We start from the raw sequence: 24541 nt of genomic DNA on the forward strand, positions 1-24541 counted from the left end.
ATGCAGATGGCCTTTCCAGGTTCTTCCACTTAGAAAATGAAGACTCTCTTGGGAAAGGTTAGTCTCATCCTCTTTCGTTTGGGGGGGGGGGTTGTGTAAGGAAATGCCTCCTTGGCATGGTTGCCCCCTGACTTTTTGCCTTTGCTGATGCTATGTTTACAATTGAAAGTGTGCTGAGGCCTGCTAACCAGGCCCCAGCACCAGTGTTCTTTCCCTAACCTGTACTTTTGTATCCACAATTGGCAGACCCTGGCATCCAGATAAGTCCCTTGTAACTGGTACTTCTAGTACCAAGGGCCCTGATGCCAAGGAAGGTCTCTAAGGGCTGCAGCATGTCTTATGCCACCCTGGAGACCTCTCACTCAGCACAGACACCCTGCTTGCCAGCTTGTGTGTGCTAGTGAGAACAAAACGAGTAAGTCGACATGGCACTCCCCTCAGGGTGCCATGCCAGCCTCTCACTGCCTATGCAAGTATAGGTCAGTCACCCCTCTAGCAGGCCTTACAGCCCTAAGGCAGGGTGCACTATACCATAGGTGAGGGTACCAGTGCATGAGCATGGTACCCCTACAGTGTCTAAACAAAACCTTAGACATTGTAAGTGCAGGGTAGCCATAAGAGTATATGGTCTGGGAGTTTGTCAAACACGAACTCCACAGCACCATAATGGCTACACTGAAAACTGGGAAGTTTGGTATCAAACTTCTCAGCACAATAAATGCACACTGATGCCAGTGTACATTTTATTGCAAAATACACCACAGAGGGCACCTTAGAGGTGCCCCCTGAAACTTAAACGACTGTCTGTGTAGGCTGACTAGTTCCAGCAGCCTGCCACACTAGAGACATGTTGCTGGCCCCATGGGGAGAGTGCCTTTGTCACTCTGAGGCCAGTAACAAAGCCTGCACTGGGTGGAGATGCTAACACCTCCCCCAGGCAGGAGCTGTAACACCTGGCGGTGAGCCTCAAAGGCTCACCCCTTTGTCACAGCCCAGCAGGGCACTCCAGCTTAGTGGAGTTGCCCGCCCCCTCCGGCCACGGCCCCCACTTTTGGCGGCAAGGTTGGAGGGAACAAAGAAAGCAACAAGGAGGAGTCACTGGCCAGTCAGGACAGCCCCTAAGGTGTCCTGAGCTGAGGTGACTCTAACTTTTAGAAATCCTCCATCTTGCAGATGGAGGATTCCACCAATAGGGTTAGGATTGTGACCCCCTCCCCTTGGGAGGAGGCACAAAGAGGGTGTACCCACCCTCAGGGCTAGTAGCCATTGGCTACTAACCCCCCAGACCTAAACACGCCCTTAAATTTAGTATTTAAGGGCTACCCTGAACCCTAGAAAATTAGATTCCTGCAACAACAAGAAGAAGGACTGCCTAGCTGAAAACCCCTGCAGAGGAAGACCAGAAGACAACAACTGCCTTGGCTCCAGAAACTCACCGGCCTGTCTCCTGCCTTCCAAAGAACTCTGCTCCAGCGACGCCTTCCAAAGGGACCAGCGACCTCTGAACCCTCTGAGGACTGCCCTGCTTCGACGACGACAAGAAACTCCTGAGGACAGCGGACCTGCTCCAAAAAGACTGCCACTTTATCCAAAGGAGCAGCTTTAAAGACCCCTGCAATCTCCCCGCAAGAAGCGTGAGACTTGCAACACTGCACCCGGCGACCCCGACTCGGCTGGTGGAGAACCAACACCTCAGGGAGGACCCCCGGACTACTCTACGACTGTGAGTACCAAAACCTGTCCCCCCTGAGCCCCCACAGCGCCGCCTGCAGAGGGAATCCCGAGGCTTCCCCTGACAGTCCCTGACTGGACTACGGCAACACCCTCTACGCCGGGACCACCGCCAAACTCCAAAACCGCCTGCAACGCATCCAAAACGCCTCGGCCCGCCTCATCCTCGACGTACCCCGCAACAGCCACATCTCCGCACACCTGAGACACCTGCATTGGCTCCCAGTCAGCAAAAGGATCACCTTCCGTCTTCTCACCCACGCACACAAAGCCCTCCACAACAAGGGACCGGAATACCTCAACAGACGCCTCAGCTTCTACGTCCCCACCCGCCCCCTCCGCTCCGCTGGCCTCGCACTTGCTGCCGTCCCTCGCACCCGCCGCTCCACGGCGGGTGGGAGATCTTTCTCCTTCCTGGCGGCCAAGACCTGGAACTCCCTCCCCACCAGCCTCAGGACCACCCAGGACCACTCCGCTTTCCGGAGACTCCTAAAGACTTGGCTGTTCGAGCAGCGATAACCCCCCATTTCCCCCCTAGCGCCTTGAGACCCGCACGGGTGAGTAGCGCGCTTTATAAATGTTAATGATTTGATTTGATTTGATTTGACCGCGACTCTCTGAAACCTAAGTCCCGACGCCTGGAAAAGACCCTGCACCCGCAGCCCCCAGGACCTGAAGGACCGGACTTTCACTGCAGAAGTGACCCCCAGGAATCCCTCTCCCTTGCCCAAGTGGAGGTTTCCCCGAGGAAGCCCCCCCTTGCCTGCCTGCAGCGCTGAAGAGATCCCTTGATCTCTCATTGACTTACATTGCGAACCCGACGCTTGTTCTAACACTGCACCCGTCCGCCCCCGCGCCGCTGAGGGTGAAATTTCTGTGTGGGCTTGTGTCCCCCCCGGTGCCCTACAAAACCCCCCTGGTCTGCCCTCCGAAGACGCGGGTACTTACCTGCAAGCAGACCGGAACCGGGGCACCCCCTTCTCTCCATTGAAGCCTATGCGTTTTGGGCACCACTTTGAACTCTGCACCTGACCGGCCCTGAGCTGCTGGTGTGGTAACTTTGGGGTTGCTCTGAACCCCCAACGGTGGGCTACCTTGGACCAAGAACTGAACCCTGTAAGTGTCTTACTTACCTGGTAAAACTAACCAAAACTTACCTCCCCCAGGAACTGTGAAAATTGCACTGTGTCCACTTTTAAAGTAGCTATTTGTGAATAACTTGAAAAGTATACATGCAATTGAAATAATTCAAAGTTCCTAATGTACTTACCTGCAATACCTTTCAAACAAGATATTACATGTTAAATTTGAACCTGTGGTTCTTAAAATAAACTAAGAAAAGATATTTTTCTATAACAAAACCTATTGGCTGGATTTGTCTCTGAGTGTGTGTACCTCATTTATTGTCTATGTGTATGTACAACAAATGCTTAACACTACTCCTTGGATAAGCCTACTGCTCGACCACACTACCACAAAATAGAGCATTAGTATTATCTCTTTTTACCACTATTTTACCTCTAAGGGGAACCCTTGGACTCTGTGCATGCTATTCCTTACTTTGAAATAGCACATACAGAGACAACTTCCTACATGAGGTTTTGTGTGGACTACAGAGGGCTCAACTCTGTCACCAAGACAGATGCTCACCCCATACCAAGGGCAGATGAATTAATTGACAAATTAGGTGCAGCCAAATTCTTAAGTACCTTTGACTTGACAGCAGGGTACTGGCAAATCAAAATGGCACCTGGAGCAAAAGAAAAGACAGAATTCTCTACACCTGATGGGCATTATCAGTTTACTGTTATGCCCTTTGGCTTAAAGAATGCCCCTGCCACCTTCCAAAGATTGGAGAATCAAGTCCTTGCTGGCTTGCAGTCCTTTAGTGCAGCATATCTAGATGATATTGCTGTCTTTAGCTCCAACTGGCAGGATCACTTGGTCCACCTGAAGAAGGTTTTGCAGGCCTTGCAAGCAGCAGGCCTCTCCATCAAGGCATCTAAATGTCATCTAGGGCAGGGTACTGTGGTTTACTTGGGACACCTTGTAGGTGGAGGCCAAGTTCAGCCACTTTAACCCAAGATCCAGACTATTATGGACTGGGAAGCTCCTAAAAATCCAGACTCAAGTCAGGGCATTCCTTGGCTTGACTGGATACTACAGGAGGTATGTGAAGGGATATGGATCCATAGTGACACCCCTCACAGAACTTACCTCCCAAACAAATGCCCAGAAAAGTTAACTGGACCTTGGACTTCAAAAGGCCTTTGACACCCTGAAAGAAGCTATGTGCTCAGCACCAGTTTTGAGAGCTTTAGATTATTAAAAGCAGTTCATTGTGCAGACTGACGCCTCTGAGCATGGGATAGGAGCAGTTCTATCCCAAACCAATGATGATGGCCTTGACCAGCCTGTTGTTTTTATTAGCAGGAGGTTACTCCCCAGGGAGCAGCGTTGGAGTGCCACTGAGAGGCAGGCTTTGCTGTGGTTTGGTCCCTGAAGAAGTTTAGACCATACCTGTTTGGTACTCACATCACAGTTCAAACTGACCACAGACCTCTCAGACGGCATATGCAAATGAAAGGCGAGAACCCTAAACTGTTGAAGTGGTCCATATACCTACAGGGAATGGACTTTGTAGTGGAACACAGACCTGGGACTGCCCATACCAATGCAGATGGCCTTTCCAGGTTCTTCCACATAGAAAATGAAGACTCTCTTGGGAAAGGTTAGTCTCATCCTCTTTCGTTTGGGGGTGGGGGTTGTGTAGGAAAATGCTTCTCATGGCATGGTTACCCCCTAACTTTTTGCCTTTTGTTGATGCTAGTTATGATTGAAAGTGTGCTGGGACACTGCTAACCAGGTCCCAGCACCACTGTTCTTTCCCTAACTGTGCCTTTGTCTCCACAATTGGCACAGCCCTGGCACACAAATAAGTCCCTTGTAAGTGATACCCCTGGTACCAAGGGCCCTGTGGCCAGGGAAGGTCTCTGAGGGCTGCAGCATGTATTATGCCACCCTGGGGACCCATCACTCAGCACATGCACACTGCCTTACAGCTTGTGTGCTGGTGGGGAGAACATTACTAAGTCGACATGGCACTCCCCTCAGAGTGCCATGCCCAGAACCCACTGCCTGTGGCACAGGTAAGTCACCCCTCTAGCAGGCCTTACAGCCCTAAGGCAAGGTGCACTATACCACAGGTGAGGGCATAGTTGCATGAGCACTAAGCCTCTACAGTGTCTAAGACAAATCTTAGACATTGTAAGTGCCGGGTAGCCATAAAGAGTACATGGTCTGGGAGTTTGTCAAACACGAACTTCACAGTTCCATAATGGCTACAGTGAATTCTTGGAAGTTTGGTACCAAACTTCTCAGCACATTAAATCCACACTAATGACAGTGTGGGATTTCTTGGAAAATGCACACAGAGGGCATCTTAGAGTGAATGCCTTTGTCACTCTGTGGCCAGGAACAAAGCCTGTACTGGGGGAGGTGCTTCACACCTCCCCCTTCAGGACCTGTAACACCTGGCGGTGAGCCTTAAAGGCTCAAGCCTGGTGTTACAGCGCCCCAGGGCACTCCAGCTATTGGAGATGCCTGCCCCTCCGGGCACAGCCACCACTTTTGGCGGCAAGTCCGGAGGAGATAATGAGAAAAACAAGGAGGAGTCACCCACCAGTCAGGACAGCCTCTAAGGTGTCCTGAGCTGAGGTGACCCCTGCCTTAGGAAATCCTCCATCTTGTTTTGGAGGATTTCCCCCAATAGGATTAGGGATGTGCCCCCCTCCCCACAGGGAGAAGGCACAAAGAGGATGTAGCCACCCTCCAGGAGTGTAGCCATTGGCTACTGCCCCGTAGACCTAAACACACCCCTAAATTCAATATTTAGGGGTGACCCTGAACCCAGGAAAGTAGATTCCTGCAACCTGAAGAAAGAAGAAGGACTGCTGACCTGAAAGCCCCGCAGAGACGACAGAAACGACAACTGACTTGGCCCCAGCCCTACCGGCCTGTCTCCAGACTCAAAGAACCTGTACAGCGACGCATCCAGCGGGACCAGCGACCTCTGAGGACTCAGAGGACTGATTTGCATCTAAAGGACCAAGAAACTCCAGAGGACAGCGGCTCTGTCCAAAACTACAACCAGGACACCATCTTTAAAGAAGACTCCAGCCTCACTCTGGAAGCGTGAGTCTTCACACTCTGCACCCGATGTCTCCGGCCCGTGTCCAGAGAAACTAACACTGCAGAGAGGACCCCCAGGCGACTCCCACGACGTGAACACCCTGAGTCGACCTCCCTGCAGCCCCACAGCGACGCCTGCAGAGAGGTTCCAGAGGCTCCCCCTGACCGCTACTGCCTGGTAACAAAGGAACCCGACGCCTGGAGGAAGTGATGCACCCGCAGCCCCCGGGACTGAGAGGAACCAACCACCGGTGCAGGAGTGACCAGCAAGCAGCCCTCATCCTAGCCCAGTCAGTGGCTGTCCCGAAAAGCCCCCCTGTGCCCTGCCTGCATCGCTAGAGTGACCCCCGGGCCTATCCATTGATTCCTATCTACAACCCGACACCTTGTCACACACTGCACCAGGCCGCCCCTGTGTCTTTGAGGGTGTATTTTGTGTGCCTGTTTGGGACCCCCCCCCAGTGCTCTACAAAACCCCCCTAGTCTGCTCCCCGAGGACACAGGTACTTATCTGCTAGCAGAGTAGGACCGGAGCACCCCTGTTCTCTATAGGCGCCTATGCTATTTGGGCCCTACTTTGACCTCTACACCTGACCGGCCCTGTGTTGCTGGGTGTTTGGGGTTGACTTGAACCCCCAACTGTGGGCTACCTGTGCCCAGGAGACTGAACTTGTAGGTGCGTTACTTACCTGAGAAACTAACTATTACTTCCCTCCCCCAGGAACTGTTGATTTTTGCAGTGTCCACTTTTAAAAAGGCTTATTGCCATTTTTGACAAAACTGTGTACATTACTGTTTTAATTCAAATTTCCATACTTACCTGTGTGAAGTACCTTACAATGTATGTGCTTACCTAAATTCTGAATCTTGTGGTTCTAAAATAAATTAAGAAAATAATATTTTTTTCGATATAAAAACCTATTGGCCTGTAGTTAAGTCTTTGTGTGTTCCCATTTATTGCCTGTGTGTGTACAAAAAATGCTTAACACTACCCTCTGATAAGCCTACTGCTCGACCACACTACAACAAAATAGAGCATTAGTATTATCTAATTTTGCCACTATCAACCTCTAGGGGGAACCCTTGGACTCTGTGCACACTTTGAGATAGTATTTACAGAGCCAACTTCCTGCACTAACTCCCTGAATACACCTAGATATCCTTATTGTTAATCTTGCCTACAACACTCAATAATAAAAGGAAACCGGAGGGCCGTAAGGGATTTTGATCTTTCAATTCCTGTTCCAAAATATCAAAAATGCTCTCTTGAATACGGTTAAATCAATTCTGTTTTATAGGGACCAGGATGCGATCTGAGGATGACACATGCCACTAATAGAGTGGATGTGGGTCTAACAAATAATCCAAAACGTTGCTCCTGAGATTTATCATTTGTTTATGACTTCTGGATAAACTATAGGCACAGGATACTTTAGTGCATTAGGAGTTTCTATATAGGTAGAGTATATAGCCTGTTTCCCTTTATACTTGTCAGATGACCACTCATGTGAGCGTTCCTTGAGTAGAACTCAGTGGAGGTGCTGAAAATTCTAACTATTCAAAAATATCTGCCTTTATTGTGAATGGCTGGAAGAAGGAAAGGGTATATGACACAAACCTTAGAAAATACAGGAAGGTTAGGGATGAACTGACTATTGAGGGTGAAATTATTCTAAGGAATGACACACTCGTAGTCCCCATCCAGTTAAGACCTTGTCTCACTGCTTTAGCTAAAGAAGCATGTAGTTATGACAGGAACAGAGATGATGCTAAGGATTAACTACTGGTGTCCAGCCATTGACCGTGATGTTAATAATTATGTACAAGATTTTTTGTTATGTAAACATGATGACAAAACATAAATGTTATGCACCAGTATCCCTTCATCTATTCATCTCCCCAGGGGCCCCTGGAAAAAAATGGATGTGGACTTATTTGGACCCATGAATAAATTACCACTGTCTACGTGTTATGCCATAATCTTAGTTGTGGCTAGATAAGGAACTTCTAGAATCTCCCACAAGTAACATTCTCAAATTCATCAAAAAGGTATTTTCTAGCGAAGGATTTCCTTTTTGTAATTGTAAGTGATACTGGCACTTAGTTATTTTTCAATCTTGAAGTGTAATCCGCTATAGAGGGTCCCTGTTGCACCATCAAAGCAATGAACAACTGAAAAGGGCAACCACATCATTAAAGAGACCAAACAATTAGCCCTGAAGGGTAACCTACCAGTATGGAATGCCCTTAGAACTCGCCTCTTGGAGTATTTGACTACCCCTGTGGCAGGACAATGTATCCACAAAACATCAAACCTGCTGCTTCAAAGAGGGAAAAAGGGGTTACCATTGAGGCTACAACCCACAGAAGTGGTGAAGATATGAGAAACAGGGTTGAAAGGAATCAAGTGAAAATTAAACATTACTATGACCAGAAGAAACATCAATCACTAGTAAAATATCTGTTGGGGATATTGTCAGAATCAGATGCGAACACAGCAAATTCAGTATGACAAATTTGATCAAGACATGAGGATGAGCAGAAATTCTGTTTCTGTCATAATGCTCAATAATGACTGTTGGTGTAACAAGTCACATGTAGTGCAGACTTTACTCCACCACAAGTGTTCTCCACTCATTTTTGGGGCTATTGCTTTGGTGCCAACAAAATGTAATTCTATGGTAACCTCTATGCTTTCCATTCATTACTACCACTCAGTCATCGGGCAGTATGACTTTGCCTCATGACTGTTCGAAAAATCTTTCTGGCACCTCGACGGAGGATCAAAAGGGATCAAGAAAGTTATCTTTGGGTAATGTGTGAATCCCAATCAGGTTCAAAGATTATCTGTTAGATTTACTTGTTCCAAGAGAGGGAGAAGATGTAACATCCAAATGCATTTTATTTTTTGTCAGATGTTATGTTTTTTAGATTTACTGAATGTTTTCTATGATGCACTTATTCCCTTGTTGCTTCCATTCACTGCTCTTCTTCCTCATATCTGTGCACGCAGATCCTTCAAAATCTGGTTTGGAATGTTCAGTGTACAATTTGGAAGTTGGACATTCATTATGGAGAGGGGCTTGGTGAATATGAACAGGCCTCAGAAAATCTAGTTGCCCACTTGCTATGGCAAGTCATATTTTATAAGGTCGAGCTATTTTCCGGACCTACTCGCTGACTCTGGCAAGTTGACAAAGAACAGTGCTCTGTTTAGTCAGAAAGTGAAGGAGGAATAATGACGTATTCAAATCGTGTTTTTATTTTGACACATTTGGTCTGTATTAAGAGACAGGGGTCAAAAGTCAGTTTGTCTTCTTACATTTACCTTTCCTTCACTGACTGCAGAGTTCCAGGATTTTGTAAAGTGAACTGGCTCAACTGCTGTACAAAGAGTGTGAAATGAAAGTATGTAGGGTGTCAGATGTTTCGAAAAACACATTTAAATAGCTAACAAGTCAGCTATACAAACATTTCAAAATATATTTTAGTAGTTGTGAAAGCCCATTTTTTTGTACTTGTGAGTGATAAATATTTTAATAGGATGAAAACAAATAAGAACCCTGTACTTGGTGATGTGCAAATGATAAATATATTTTCTAAAAACTAGTTGTCACAGGTTATTGTTAATACACTATATAGCTTTATCAGTAAAAATGCAAATTAGTGGGAAGGTTTTGCCCATTCCTTGGACATGTACTATCTGTAAATGACAGTGCATTACGACATCATGCCTTAGTAATATATTTATTAAAAGTGAGTGTTTAAACATAAATTGACAAACGCTCCTGTCCCTGCCCTGATGGCAATGCTATTCGTAAGGTAAAGAGGGATCGTATGTACCCTTTATGTGGGCTCTCTGGGCCTCATTTATGATGCAGTCGAGCAGCTCAGCAAGTCACCTTGTTGCACTGCACGACGGGGAAAGGGAAGGAATGTGTTATATGGAAGGCAATATGGCACATTCCTGTTCTTTCTCATGCGCTGGCGCATAATGGGCTGCCTAGCATCAACACAAGCACCATTGCACTATGGTGCCTGCATTGCATGCAGGATTGTTTTTGTGCAGGGAAGAAATGAGGAGAAATTAAGTGATTTCTTCTTGTTACACTTCCCCTGAGAAGATGTAAGATTTTGGAACTACCCCAGGTTTACAATTGCTTGTAAATCTGGGGATGTGTCAAAATGCACAAAAGATGCGTCTGAACACTTATGCAACACCCATGGACCACCTTCCCAGGGCACAGTAACGCAATGCAGCAATTTGCATTGCATTACTCCATATTTTGGGAGCCACTCAGAACCAAAATCTGTCTTAGTTAGCATCTCTCTTGTACCACGTTGTGTGGTGCAAGAGCAATGCAAACAGCCTCATAAATAGGCCTCACATTAGACATATGGTGCAAAGGTTGTCTATTTAATCAAACGCAAGTTTTTATTTGTACAGAAGAAATGCTGAACTCACATATATTTTCATATTTGTAGGAAAAGGCAAATGTAAAATAAAATATTTGCCAAAGACCACACAATTTGAGACCCAGTTATGGGTCACGTACATTAGAGTTAGGTCGAGTAGATTATTCAAGTTACTCAACCTGCAGCCTTTCGATCCTCACCTAGGCCTTCTCCATTGTTCTACATACTCTAACATGATGTTTATTGCATGATTTAAATCTCTGACATGTTCAAGGCACGACTCGAGTGCCGGCTCTTAGAGTAGAGGCGGCGACCCTAAACTTGTCTCTTCCTGTTAATTTGTTGGCTTGCCCCCTCTAAAAGAAGTATAAATAACACAGGTGCCATAAAGAACTGCCGCTTCTCCTCCCACAATATCTCCTATGACAGTCATCTGCAAGGCCTGAGCTGAGCCTATAGATTCTACCTGACAAATTGTAGGGTAGGTGTAGTTCACGTAAAGATCAGTCATCCCACGTTCAGCTGCAGGAGTCCCGTGAGTGGGTCTAACCATCATACACTTCAGCTCTGCTAACCTAGGCCACCACTCCTTCGCCCGGCTCCCGCCCGCCCCATTCCTCTCTCCCTCCTTTCATCCAGAACCACGGGCCTGGCGTGCCTTGGCTTAAACAGGTTGTCCCTGGTGCGCAACCAACTCATTGCAGACCCACAACACCAACAAAAGTATGTCCCGCTCTGAACTCGGCATCACAAGCTGAAAGTTCAGAGGACGGTTTGGACTGAGGCAAGCGTAGAACTTTACAACCAATCCGTACTTCAGAACTCTGTGAAGCGAACTAGGATTGGCTGGGAGACATCAAATGTTCCAATCGTAGGTCACCTTACACATTACTAGTACCGCCCACTCCCAGAATATGTTCTGTCGCGGGATCTGCTGTTATGCGACCCGGAAGTGCTGAAATTACGGACAAATGCCATCCTTTAAAACATCACCACCGGACAGCGGATCTTAGACTGAATCCAGAGATGGCCCGTGTAAGTAGTGGTCAGGTGATCACCTAAATTTCGGCCTCTCAGATTTATAGGTTTTTAACCATGCATGCCTGTTACGACTTTCTTATGTGTGCATGCATGATTCCAAAGATGTAATGTGTTCACTTCCACTCTAATACTCAGAAAATGGTTAATAAACTTGCCGCATTTCATCAAATACATTGACCATTTAATTTCAGGAAAATTGAGAAAAAAATATCGTTCATATTTTTCAGCATGGTGGTATCCTTTCATACATCTGCAACGTGCTCTCCCGCACATTGTCCTTACACAGTAGTAGAAACTGAAAAATGTTTTTGGCAGCATAGCTGCCAGGTCTCTCGTTTGACCACGTGTGACATTTCTATGTTTGAGGTGTGCTTATGTGTGACACTTAAGGTCGTGACTCCCCATTGTGAGTAGAACATAGCTGTTTTATTTAATGAGAAAAATGTTATAAAAAAAACTCATAGTGCAGACAGTAGTCTACAAAAAATGCGGAATGCATCGTGGCATTTTCTGTAAAGCTTGAACTAGCCAAAGGTACTAGTCTCCCAGGTCCAGGAACATATGGTAGCTCTCAAACGTGCTTATCACGTTCCTTTCTCTCACCCCATCCCCACACATTTTAATGTAAAATTTGTCAGCTTTTCTTTATTTAGCTTGTTTATGCTACATTTAGGGCCGGCACACAAAACTTCATCAACAAAATTAGTTTGGTACCTTTATTTGAAAAGAAGCGATCCAAGACTACAGTCTCACAACAAGGCACATTGTTATTGGAATGCTGAGGAGTGGGCCATACATTTTCAGTGACATCTGTCAGTGCCGAATTAAAATTATTTTTTTGCTTAACCTACGACAGGTAATAGACAGGTCGGGCCCTACTAGTATTGAAAGCTATAACCTCAAGGTTATAGATAATTCTTCACAGCAAAGCCTCAAAATACTGAGCTGTTGTTTCTTTAATGAATATTACATCATCAGATCTTTCAGAGATATCGCTTAAAAAATGACAGAATTTCATAGCATTACCACAAATCTCCTTGAAACAGTCATCCATACATTGAGATGGGCCAAGTGTAGAAAAACCTCACTTGTTTCCCACACAGACATGCTACAGTGAGGCCTCTAATTGTGATGACAACTTTACGTTAGGACTGCCATCCCTAAAAGACGATACGTGGAATCATGCAAAATATTTTCACAGGCTTCACATAAACAAACAATCCAACTTTTTTTTTCCAATAATCTGAGCAAATATGTTTTTAAGGCACTGCAAAAAAACTGGCAATAGATGAACTACTTGGTTAGAGACATCTGAAGATTTAATTGATCCACTTGAAGAGACGGATAATAGAAAGATTATCAAATATCTAAAAAATCTTGTAGGTGATGGTGAGAAAGAAGTCATAAAGAAAATGCCAGGAACAGACGAAGTCACTTACCAGCAGATTAAAAATGCGTTGAGTCTTAAATTCAATCCATTTTCAAGTGCTGGTTACTAATGATACGTTTTCTAAAAAGAAAGTCAAAGAGTTGGTGAAACAATCAGTGAGTTTGTGGAAAGACTTGATGCACTCATCAAACACTGTAAGTTTATTGAATTTATCGATGAATAAGCCATGCGTCTTAGAGTTATTTATGGATGCTTGTCTGATTCATTCAGATGATAAATGATGAGAGAAACTCTTAGTCTGAAGCGAGTGCTGATGGCTGCCAGAGCTGAGGAATTTGCTGAGAGACAAACTTGCTGATATGGAGGCTGGAAGGGCTCGGAACAAATCAGTCATGAGTGTGAAAATAATTTGAATTAAAAGACTTAGGGACACAAAGTGATGTGTACACGTAAAAAAAAATTGTGTTTTAGATGTGGATTTTTGTTTCCACACAACTGAAAGTGTCCCGCCATTGGACAGATATGTAAAGGCTATGGGAAAGAGAACCATTTTGTGATGAGGGGTAAAGCAAAGGAAAAAGTTAGTGCATCACGTTGCGAAGACAAAATGGCCGTTATAATGTTCCAGAAGCAACGTTTGACACACGCCCACAAGGCCAAGCGGCAACATCAGTTGAGGCAAATAAGTTCTAAACAAAGTTGATCATTGTCTAAATAATCGGCAATCAGTACTTGTAGCGCTCAACACTCACACTGGGGATAGCTGGGTGCTGGGGTGCGATGTCTCTGTCGAAAAGCCAGGTCTCAAGTTTCTTTCTGAAATCTGTAAGAGAGGGTGCTGTTCGAAGGGGGAGAGGAAGTTTGTTCCAGGTCTTCGCGGAGATGTAGGAAAGGCACGGCCACTGCAACAGATGCTAGAGGTTTTGCGCGACAGACAGTGAGGAGGAGCACAGGTATCTGGAGGGCTGATGGAAGTTCAGTCAGTGGTTGATTTAAGCCGGTCCAAAATCGTATAGGGCCTTGTAGACATGCATGAGGGTCGGGTGATTCTGAGGGCCTGAGTCCACTGCGTTTCTGTTTCCTTACTCCAGCTGCGGTAGGAGGGTTGTGGTGCTTGGTTATGGTATGCTGTGCATCGAGGATGGTGAAGTGAATGATGGTTTGGTCGGACCAGATGAGTTCTGTAATGTGGCTGAATTTGACTCTGTCGCTGGAGGTGAAGACAGGGTGGAGTAGGTATCCAGCTTTGTGTGTGGGTTCAGTGACCAGTTGGTTGAGGCCAATGTTGTGCATGTTCTCCAGAAGGGTGGTAGAGTTGGTGTCGTTGGGGTTGTAGAGGTGAAAGTTGAGATCGCCAAGTAATATGTAGTAATTGGAGTCGATAGCTAGTGGGGTGATGAGGTTGGCGATGGCGTTGTAAAAAGCTGGTTGAGGTCCTGGGGGTCTGTATATGAGGGTTCTTCTCAATGTTGTCTTGGCATTGGTCTGCAGTTGGAAGTTGAGGTGCTCCATGAGGGGTGTGGGATCATCGGTGGCAAGGCATCAGGTAGTTTCTTTGAAGATGATGGTGATGCCTCCGCCATGTTTGTGGGTCCAGTCTCTAGATAACATTTTGTAGCCAACAGGTGTTACTGTGTCTATGTCGGGGTTTGAGGAGAGGCTGAGCCAAGTTTCAGTGATGAAGGCTAAATTGGGGGTGAGGGTGGTTGTAGAAAATGCCACTGTTGGCATGGTTAACCCCCACATTTTGCCCAGTGTTGACCTACCTGCTTGCAGGCCTGATTCTGAGTACCCCCTCCCTCCATAGGTGCCTATGTTAAATTTGCCCATCTTTGACCTCTTCACCTGGCCGGCCCTGTGTTGCTGGTGGTCGGTATTTGGGGTTAACTTGAACCCCCAACCGGTGGACTTCATAAAACCCAGAGACTGAAACTGTAAGTGTTGGACTTACCTGCAAAACGATCTAGCATTTCTCCACCCCCCAGGAACTGTTTCTGAAAATTGCACTGAGTCCATTTTTAAAACAGATTATTGCCAATAAATCAAAAACTGTATAACTTATTGATTTCAAACAAAGGGCTGTCGATACATGGGTGAAATACGAATCTATTTAAGTACTTACCTGCAACTTGAATCATGTGGTTCTAAAAATAAATTAAGAAAATATATTTTGCTATATAAAAACCATTGGTCTGTAGTTAAGTCATTGAGTGTGTGTCTCTCTATTATCTGTGTGTGTACAACAAATGCTTTGCAAGAGATGGAAGAAGAGGGAAAACAGTAAAGAGGCAAAACAGAGGTCAGAGCTGGAAACAGAGTGCAAAGAGGCAAAAAAACAGGGTAAAGCGTGAGACAGAGGCAAAAACAGAGATTAAATCGGGTAGCAGAGCGCAGAGGCCAAAACAGAGGTTAAAGCAGGGAATGGAGGCAAAAACAGAGGTCAAAGGGGGAAGCAGAGCAGAAAGAGGCAAAACAGAGGATAAAGAGGGAGAAAGGGAGGAAAAAACGAGCTTGAAGCAGGAAACCAAGGCAAAAACAGCGATGAAAGTGGGAAACAGTGCAAAGAGGCAAAAGCAGCAAAGAAGCAGGAAAGAGCGGAAAGCATGGAAGACAGAGAGTGAACAGCAACAGAGATGAGCGCAGAGGCAGCAGTGTCAGAGACCTGTTGCAGTGGGGAGCTGGTGCGAGAACCTGCTCCATGGGGTTGCGCTGTGGCCTCCATTAAGTAGGTCCTGGGTGATGGAGGTGCACTGGGTGGCAGGAGGCGGGAGCAAGGAAACGGTAGGAAGCGGGTGGGCAGGGGAGCGGGTGAGAGTGGGAAGAAGAGGGAAAACAGTAAAGAGTCAAAACAGTGGTCAGAGTGGAAAAAATTGATTGCAAAGAAGCAAAACAGAGGTCATTGCAGGAAACAGAGCACAAAGAGGCAAAAACAGCGGTTAAAGCGGGAGACAGGCAAAAACAGCGGTTAAAGCGGGAAGCAGAGGCAAAAACAGGTTAAAGCAGGAGACAGAGGCAAAAACAGAGGTTACAGTGGGAAACAGAGGCAAAAAAGGCAAAAACAGAGGTCAAAGCGGGAAGCAAAGAGGCAGGAAGGAGCGGAAAGCAGGACAGCAGAGACGGAGGGTGAACAGCAGCAGAGGTGAGCACAGAGACAGCAATGTCGGAGACTTGTTGCAGGGGGGAGCTGGTGCGAGGACAGTCTTCCGTCTCAGTAATAAATGAAAGTTAAGAAAGTGATTGTGCCATGTCCATATTTACCTCAGAGAAACATGCACATGTCAGATTGGTCTTGTGCAGAAAAATTTCTGTCAAAAGTCGACATGCCACAGCAGCCCAATCATACAAACACTGCCTAAGACTAAATTGAAAATAAATGACTATTAAATACCTTTCATTATCGACTGTAGTGCATCGATAAACATAATGCCCGAAGAAAAATACAATGAACTGTCTCCATTACCACAACTTATGCCGTCGAAGTCCAAAGTGTGTACTTGGGCTGCATCGACGCCCCTAAAGAGTCACGCTTAATTTGTGGAGATAGTAAAACATGAAAACAAATGCACAAGCACCAATCCATGTGCCTTCAGCTGCAGCATCAAGTGCCTGTTTGCTCAGTTTCAATACGATTGCTGATATGGGACTGATTTTAGTGAATTACAACATGAATGCTCATCACAAAATAGTCAATTCCCTTCGTTGTTTCATGGTTTAGGAAAGTTAAAGGCTAAGAAAGTAAAACTGCATATTAATAAGGATGTACGTCCTGTTGCTCAGAGACATAGACAAATTGCTTTTCATTTACAAGAAGCTGATGAAAAAGAACTTGAATCAATACTTAAGCATGAAATTATTGAGCGTTCCACTTGTCCAACACCATGAATTTCTCTTAACGTAGTATTGCCTATAAAGGACAGTGAAGGAGCTGTGCACATATGCATTGGCATGCGTCAAGCAACCAAAGCAATTGAACGAGAACCACATCCAGGGCCGCACGTTACTGGCGTATTAATCCAATTGAATAGTGCTCGACTTGATTTAAATAAAGGTTATCATCAGTTGGAACTTGAAGAAAGCTTCAGGTACATTACAACCTTTTCTGTACATGTTGGTTTGTTTAGATACAAGAGACTTAGTTTTGGTATGTTTTTGGCTGCAGAACGTTTTCAAGATCTCATTCGACATATACAGCCTGTTGTGAATGCATTCAGTGATAGTGATGACATATTAGTTTTCAGAGCTACACAGAAGGAGCACGATAGAGCCCTCACCCAAGTATGTAAATTACCCAGTGGTACAGGGTTGACTTTGAATGCAGACAAGGGTGAATTCAACAAGACAAAACTGAAATTCTTTGACCATATCTTTTTTTGATAGGGGTATAACACCAGATCCTGCAAAAGTATAAGCCCTGTCAAATGCTGATCCCCACAGGATGTTTCAATGTGTGCTCTTTTCTTGAAACAGTCAGTTAATGTTCACGATACATACAAGACTTTGCCACAGTTAGTGCTCCACAAAGAGAGTTGGCAAAGAAAAATGTTTCTTTTCACTGGTCACAAGAATGTGAGAAAAGTTTCAAGAGAATCAAACAAGCAATTGAAAATGTTACTGAAATGGCATGCTTCAATCCAAAGCTTCGTACAGAAGTTGTGGTCGATGCTACCCAGGTCGGGTTAGGTGCTATCCTTCCACAGCCAAGTGCGCGCCCAAATGCTTGACAGCATATTGTGGCCAATGCTAGTATAAGTTTGTCCCTAACAGAAAGTGCTTACTCACAACCTGAGAAAGAAAGTTTCGCTGTGGTATGGGCTTGTGAACATTTCCATGTAGTCCTGTACGGAAAGCCTTTTACGCTGGTAACTGATCATCAAGCTTTGCTGACCATCTTTGACAATGCAAAAGCCAAGATGCCTCCTCGCATTAAACGATGGGGACTATGATTGGAAGAGTACAATTATACAAGTGTGCATCGTCCAGGAAAGGATTAGAATCCTGCTGACTACTTTTCAAGAGTGCCTATACAAGGTCATGGTATTCCATCCCAGACGGCTGAGGCCTACATTAATTTCATTGTTAAGTCAAGTGCACCAGCTGCTATATTGTTACCCCAAATTGTTACTGCCATGAGCCACAATAGTGATTTGCTGAAGTTACAAGACATAATTACATATTAGTGGTGGAACAAACACACTCAACCTCTCAATAAGGGTGGCGAATATCAAAAATACAAAAATGTCAAAGATGAACTATCCCTAACTCAGGAAGGAGTTGTACTGCAAGGTTCAAGAATGCTGATTCTGGTGGGTCTGCGCCAGAAAGTAATTGAAGTGGCTCATGAAGGACATTGTGGTATAGTTGCCACAAAAAAAGCTCTCTGAGACTGAGTTTGGTTTCCATACTTAGACAAAAGAGTTGAAAGGGAACTTACAGCCTGTCATATATGCAAGTGTCTTTCTACCAATGTTACTCAACATACCTTGAACATGTCAGAACTCCCTAAACATGCATAGGAGAGAATAGTCATTGATTTCTTTGGTCCACTTTACAATGGGCATCATAATGGTGATTGTTGATGAATACTTACATTTCCCGTTTGTTGGCGCAGATCTCTCATGTATGACTATGAACAAATCATTGAAATACTTAATGGCATCTTTGTGATGTGGCATACCAGCCACTGGTCCACCTTTCACCAGTAAAGAATTTGAAGACTTGTTGAGCGTTTTATGAGTACACTAAAGAAAGCAGTCAACGTGCAACCCTTGAGAAGCGAGATTTGTTGATTGCCCGACAGATGTGCAAAAAAAATCTGATGCTCCTTATGATGCTGAACCTTTTCAAGCAGTGTCTACCAAAGGGCACATGGTGACTGCCCAGCACCCTGGGAAGTCTGTTACCAGAGACTCTTCTCACTTTTCTCACTTCAGACCTGTGTTTCATCGGTCTTCAACTCAAAATAGTGAAAGAAATACTGTGAAAAATCAGTCACTGTTACTGCCTCTCTACCATCCTTGGCAATCTCTGAAACTGAAGATGGCAACTTACAGGCTTCCAGTAACCAGATCAGGTTATATGATCAAAGCGCCATGAAAATTGATTGAAGAGATATAGTTGTATATGTGTGTGTGTGTGTGTATGTCTACTGATTTTCAGAAAAAAAAATTCATTTAACAAAGGGGGAGATATATTGTTTTGCATGTTTTAGAACAGAACCTTTCTGGCTCCTAATGGACTGTATACCAGTGTGACATAATCACCACAATACAATGTAATGAAAGCTTGGTTTAGAATGTGGAAGTTCAGTCAAACGCAGAGGAATAAAGACATGTGATTTACAGCCCAGTGTGTGGCGTAGTCATTGAGGGGGTACCCAGGCTGGGGATAATGCTACACATGAGTGCATACAATAGAGGTATATCATTTTATTTTTGTATTTTCTGGGTCAACATTTTTTATTCTTTGCTGAGCCAACATGCCTTCATGCAAAACTACCATTATCCACAAAATTGACAACCCAGTTTAAACTGTGGTCAGTGCTTTTGCATCACATGACCCCCTTTGTCACCTGAAAGATGGGAGATCGATCGGACTGATGCAGCGAAGAAGGTGCATACTCAAACCTGAGCTGGTTGCCTGCTCCATAAACTGACTGCTTGCAGTGGCTAATACCTCGCTCTTTATCAGCACAGATGGCAGTTGTGGGCGCTGCAATTGCAGTAAGCAGCGTTTCAGGTGGAGTGGCAGGTGAGTGGCTCCTTGGCCTGAATCAGGGAATAACTAATACACTCTGTGGTCAGCTTTTAAAGGGCACGGGTGAGTAATTGTTGTGGTTAGTCCCGTTCACTGGTGTGATGGTGCCTTTGCCGGAAAACAAGTAAGGCAGCGCCTGGGATAAACATGCATGTGCTGCTGGCTGCAGCAGAGACTCATCTGGACCGCTGAGATATATATCTTACAGTTAGTATAGTGAACGCTTAACTTTGTTTGCTGAGACAGATCACATGGACAGGTGATTGGCCCAGACTTTACTCAGAGGCACATCCAGGTGCCAAACCCAGTTTTCGTGAGTTGGTCCCAGGGGTGATATAATGCACCACTAATGCATTTTAATGCAATGATGCAGACGCCAACACTAAAATGCGTTAGTCTAACCCCTGATGCATGGTACTTGACAGGGCTGGACTGGTGCTTACTGTGAATAACTAGATTTAAATTTGAAGTTATGGTTTGATAAAGGTGAACATAATGAAAATGCAAGACATTCAAAAAGTCAATCCATCAGAGCTTTGCATGTAAATCAGAATGTAGACAGTTATGTACACTAACTTCTAGCTACCCTTCACACCCAAAAATTGAAACTGAGGGGTGCTTAGTGCTTCTCCTGATTTTGGTTTTTGGTGTCTATAAAGCATCCCACCGACCAGTATTTTGGTGCCTTTCTGTTAACTTTCTGACATTGCATCCTGACATATCATACATTACGATTGCTCTGTGTGCTCTGCAGGTAGGCCAAGGATTCAATGAGCTTGTGTTGAGAACACATTTATGGCCCACTGACAGGCACTGTTACAAAATTGCACTACTTTCATTATCAACTGCAGAGGTCTTAATCATGGCCCATTCTAAACATCCACCCACAACCTGAACACACAGACACCTAGAGGCAACATCATGCTGTATGAAAAAAATTATAGGCACACTGTATCCTGGAAAAAGGAAACACTCTTAGGAAATGCACGATTAAGTAAAACAAGTGAAATGTTCACAAGATGTATTTTGCTAACATGGGTTACCTTAATAGTTTTAAAGTAATTCAGCAATTGATCAGTGTTTTTGCCTGTTACCCTAGGAACACAAACTTAGGGCACGATGGGGACCTATTAAAAGGTCAGGTTTATTTACCACCTGGTCTGAGAACCAGAGGGACCCGCCACTCTTAAAGCCCAGCCTGAAGCCACTTTTGTAAGTGTCACTTCAGAGAAGCAAATCCGACCTTAACAAAAGGCAACAAATCATTTAACCTTTAGACTGCAAAAGGTGGACTGAATATGCATTTAGTACTGCCTCTAGTATGTTTATGATGTTTTCAGCATGTCTTCCACCCAATGTCGGGGAAAGCCACTCACCTGAGGGATTCCCTCTTCTTTGCCCATCCAGTTTGCAAGTCAAGTGGCTTCTACAGTCTACCTAAGACCTCCATTTCTGTAATGATGGATGGTGTCACTGTTCATGGCACATTTAGACCTTTCAATCCAGAGCAGTGGCACTGCTCCATGTGTTTCTAATCTAATGTGATTGGCAGTGGCCACAATTCTGCCCCCCAGATGCAGTAATTATGGGACAGATACCCTTGGGAATAGAGGATGATTCCCCTTTTGATCTATCTGTGTTCCTGCTTCTGAGGTTTGTACTTGCAGGACATTAGAAATTCAAATCCCAGGCAACAGTCTCTGCCACTAAACAGGAATTCAAAGTTGGGTGGGCAGGACCACCCCCCACCATATTCTCCTTTCCCCTTTTTACAAGGCAGAACTTCCCCATACCTGGTAGGCATCACAAACCTTTCTGTTCTCTAGAGTCTGAAGGAGCCTGGCCGATCGGAGGTTTACCGCCATGAGATATTGCCTGGAAAACTAAAAATCCAGTTGACTCCAGGGATGCACATTCCACAGAAAATGTTCCACAGAGCTGCTATGCATTGCCTCCCAGACAAGATAAAAGTACATAACGCACTATTTGAGTTGGTGAGTCTTCATTTTCAGGGGCGACCCTCACAGGGGAAATTCTGCTTGAGAATCGTGGTGAAACAGCGATACCCCAGCAAGAAGTTTCCCCACTAGGTACCAGGGCTCTTATGGGTAGGGAATAATATCCCACTGAGCACAAGGCCTAATAAACATCTTGACATCCCCGGCTTTCCATTTCCTGGGATGGGAGGAGGAAGATTGGTTGAGTTGGCCAACAAGATCACCCACCTCCAGGGAGCTGAAAGCTGACAAAACACTAGGTATGCACCGTTAGTTTAGGCAGCACCACAAATGTGGCGAAGCAGTGCCTCCACAGGAAAGGAGGACTGGGGTGGTTGAGGGGTACAGTTGTAACAGTGGGCTTCTCATTGTGATTCTTGTCCAAGGATTGTGATAGGACAACAATCCTGAAACAGGAATCAGTTCCACTGAACAGCAGGGATATTTCATGCAAGAGTGGACATCCAGGTGGTAGGTCTGAGTCCCGCTTCCCCCAATACATTCTTTCAGCTGGTGGCTCATCAGATTGGAGAGAAGGGGTTACCACAAGATGCCCCTCCCCTTATGAGTTGAATTTGTTTTTAGGAAAATCAGATCGACAAAGGTACCCAAACTGTGTGTTCCCAGAGAGCAAACAAGCACTGGCAAAATATTATATGTCTTTCTTATTTTATGTGTATCCCTTCTTTGTTATAAAGGTTGTATGTTAAGTGATATATTTGGATGCACGAGGAGATAGCACACAGCCACGCCCACATACACACAGGCAGCACCCAGAAACACATTCAGAGCCACACAAGCACAAAATATGCATGTGACATTTGCTTGCTATCTGGGTTAACTCACATTTCTACACTGGGACCAAACTATAACTTGACTCCATTTATTTGACATTCTTTGATGATGATTCGTACCATAAATTTCAAATATTGAGGCATTATTGAAAGGATTCCATGACCCTTTGTGATTTCAGCACCTGTAAAAAAATTGCAATGCAAAAATATCTCTGTATTGTTCCTGCTTTTGTTTATAGCGGTCCTATGTTTCTTTCGTAACTATAAATTCTGAAACTGAATATTTCATATTTTGCTATTTTGAGGGCTCCATCGATTTCTCTGAGTGCACCTCAAATATGTTTAGCATCTATCTCGTAATCCTTGTTTCTGCTTCTTTTGTGGAATTGGCTGATTTGTTTTGTGTGCACTCCAAATATTAAACTTGATATTTGATATCTTTGCGTCCTATTTTTTTGTTTAGTTACTCGCAAACAAATGAATGTGAGTGTTTTTGCATTAAATGGTTTCATACGTTATAGCAGGCAGAGGATATTTCTTAGACCATTCTGAACTAATTTTCCAATGCTGTATGTTCTAAACTGAATCTTACCATAGCTAGGATCCACTTTATTTGCTAGCGATCCATAACTCATTTAGACAATCTTTGATGAGGTCAATTTCTGTGCAACTTCCAAATCCATGTTACCTCAGATTCATGTGTCACTTTTTTAGACTACTCTTAGCAACTTCAGCTTTCATTTCATTGCTGTTTATGCTCTTTCCATTTTCGGTCTGGGAAGTGTGCCTAATTTTGTCTCGTAACAGTATGGACTAACATTTCTAAAAAATTTGCAAAACTAAAGCACATGAGTTAGGATGAAGCCAGGCGGGGGGAAGGGAATTAGAAGCGGCCTAAAACACCATGCTCGTTAGTCTAGGGGAATGCTGAAAGTTAGGGAGAAACAACTCCCTTCTGACTTGGGCTCTTCACGACCTTACCGCCCACGAGTACGACCTACTCGTGTCTGAATTCCCAAAGGGAATAACTGGAACCTTCGAGTTTCTGCCATGCTGCCTTTGAAGAAATTCTTCTTTGCTCCAGAGGAAGGTCCCTTGAGGTCTGACTGCATCCAAGTCTTCACAATAGTGAGCTTTATAGGCCAGCCACACCCCAAGATGGCTGCTGCCTCTAAGAACATGGGAAATGTAGTCCCTTCATAGAATAGCACTGATAAGTGCATCTTGACCACCAATGGTCTGAACTTGCAGCTATGAGGGTTTTAATACATGGCAAGCGATGCTGCTCGCCATACTTGGAACACGCGGGGATGACCAGAGGTGCGCATAATGCGCCGCAAATCCGCGCAGCGGATCTTTGGGTGGAACCTGGACTCTGTTTTGAAATAGAGGAATTTTGCATCAAACACTGGTTCACTCGCCAACTATGGTACAGCACTGTGTTCTCGCTAATTGTATGGAAACAGCATTCACAACAATTATAACAATATCAGTCCCTGCTGCGAGAAGGAGCTGCATCATACATTGAAACATAGGACTGAAGATTTAGAAGGAGAAGTTTTAATCATACTCCTGTCCCATTGACTGACAAGGTATCTTTGTGATAAAATATGATCTAGGTTCAAGTGAAAGGTGTGTGGCATTCTTACAGTCTCTGCTGGCCCTAACATTTGATGGCTCAAGTCTTCCCAATATATACCCTCTTCTAGCATGTGTGGCTATTATTTTGACCATAGAGTTGGTGCTTTAAATCGTCAGACTTTGTCTAGTACTGAGTGTCTGCACTTCTTTAATTTGAAAGGGAGTGTACCTGCACTTCTCAGCACTGCTGCAGTATATTTACCAGCACTTCTCAGAAGCAAACATATACTCTAATTAGTGACTACCTGCACTTCTATATTTCCATTTAAAGCATTGAGGAGAGTCTTTTAAAACTCTCCTAGTAGCCCTGTGTTCTTCTTGTTTTATTGCTCTGAATTTGGATTTTCAGCTTCTGGAAAGTATTCATCTTGCACCATTTAGCTTAGAAACTCCATCATAGTCAGCGAAAATATAAATGAGATCCGTATTATGTTATCTATATTTGTAGAGCCCTCTATCACCCAGAAGGGTATCCTGGTGCTAAGCATCAGCAGCCCTGGCTTTGCCTAGGCCTAGGCTAATGGAAATCTATTCGAAGAGCCATGTCTTCAGTTTCTTGCAGAATTTCGATAATTAAAGAGGGGGCT

At 44.7% G+C, this 24541-nt stretch overlaps 1 protein-coding gene across 1 annotated transcript in view; it reads left to right on the forward strand.

Moving 5' to 3' along the window:
* Positions 1 to 11234: 11234 nt before the first annotated feature.
* Positions 11235 to 24541, forward strand: part of TASP1 (taspase 1) — a 628686-nt gene continuing 615379 nt past the window's right edge. Inside the window, exon 1 of the mRNA XM_069234107.1 lies at positions 11235 to 11373. The gene's annotated coding sequence lies outside the window, so the exon portion shown is untranslated. The remainder of the gene's footprint in view (positions 11374 to 24541) is intronic.

This window comes from Pleurodeles waltl, chromosome 5 (assembly GCF_031143425.1).
Source record: "Pleurodeles waltl isolate 20211129_DDA chromosome 5, aPleWal1.hap1.20221129, whole genome shotgun sequence".
Taxonomy (NCBI): domain Eukaryota; kingdom Metazoa; phylum Chordata; class Amphibia; order Caudata; family Salamandridae; genus Pleurodeles; species Pleurodeles waltl.